This window comes from Nomascus leucogenys, chromosome 22a (genome assembly GCF_006542625.1).
Source record: "Nomascus leucogenys isolate Asia chromosome 22a, Asia_NLE_v1, whole genome shotgun sequence".
Classification (NCBI taxonomy): Eukaryota; Metazoa; Chordata; class Mammalia; order Primates; family Hylobatidae; genus Nomascus; species Nomascus leucogenys.
In genome coordinates this window covers 104,795,813-104,796,975 of record NC_044402.1, presented here as the reverse complement: position 1 = coordinate 104,796,975, position 1,163 = coordinate 104,795,813, and the positions used below count along the sequence as shown (strand labels likewise).

General features: G+C 40.7%; 1 pseudogene; it reads right to left on the bottom strand.

The window, feature by feature from the left end:
* Positions 1–396: 396 nt before the first annotated feature.
* LOC100607733 lies at positions 397–920 on the bottom strand (annotated as a pseudogene).
* Between the last annotated feature and the right edge of the window lie 243 nt (positions 921–1,163).

Genomic DNA, 1,163 nt, shown 5'->3' with positions numbered 1-1,163 from the left:
CTGGCGTGAAGAAAAGGGTAGAGAAGACAATAAAAATCCTGTTTGTTATCACTAGAACACCATAGGAGTTCATTTGCTTCCTTCGAATTTACATACAACTTCCACTTAGTGATATCCCCTCTTTCTTTCTTCATGGTAGCTTTTATTTAATTCTATCGCCTTGCTGTTAGTATATACAAGGCTATACCCAGAAATTCCCAATCTTTTTTTTTTTTTAGCTTTAGACTTTAGATTTATTTAGGACTGTTTGCATGTGTTTCTAGAATATTTACTCTAAAAAATGACAAGACAGCTCCCCCTCAGTGAGACCCTGGCCTAAATATATATGCTTTATTTATATAGTGAAAGAATAACATTAAACATGGAAGCTTTCAACCTGTGGCACTGAATGATGGTCTACACAGGGCATCCTTCAAAGGCTGCAGTTAAGGACCCACCTAGCTTTTCAGCAATACAAGCCCGACTGAGATCTTCCGGCACATTCATGTTTATGCCTTAAAATTCCTTTTAGATTGCATCTTTGGAGCTTGCGTAGCTCAGTTTACTTTTCATAGGTTCTAGTTGGGTGCCCAAACACACAAAAAATTTTTTCAAACCCACAAAAATCCATCAACTCTTATTTTCTGGATTCCTTAGTTTCAGAGTGTGCATCATACAAAGCATAGCGGCAATCATTTTCAGGAAGCATTCCCACAAAATGTTTGAAAGGACCAGTTGTGGTTACGCCAACATCTCCACCAAGATCTCTGTGCCTTCTTCTACCATGAAGCACTTTTTGCCTGCACTGAAACAAAAAAATAAAATAAAAATAAAAATGACAGCCTTCTTCCTTTTCTTCATGTCTTCTGGTGTGGAGCATTTCCAAACTTTCATGTCATAAAAAATGCAACATCATCACTAACTTGCACTCCTGAGGCCATCTTCTCTGCAGTAGTCTCAGGGTTGCAGGACAGGACGAGAGAGCCAGTGGGCACTGAGCATCCTCCTCGGGGCTGTGGACCAAATCTTACCACGAAAGAATTTTCTGAGCCCTCCATGGTCACCGACCTCTCATCCACGCCTGCCTGTTAAGTAGCTTCCCTATCCCAGGAATTTAGCCCCACCTAAAACCAGCAGTATGTTTTAGAGCTAAGAATAAATGCAGCCAGGCGCAGTGGCTCATA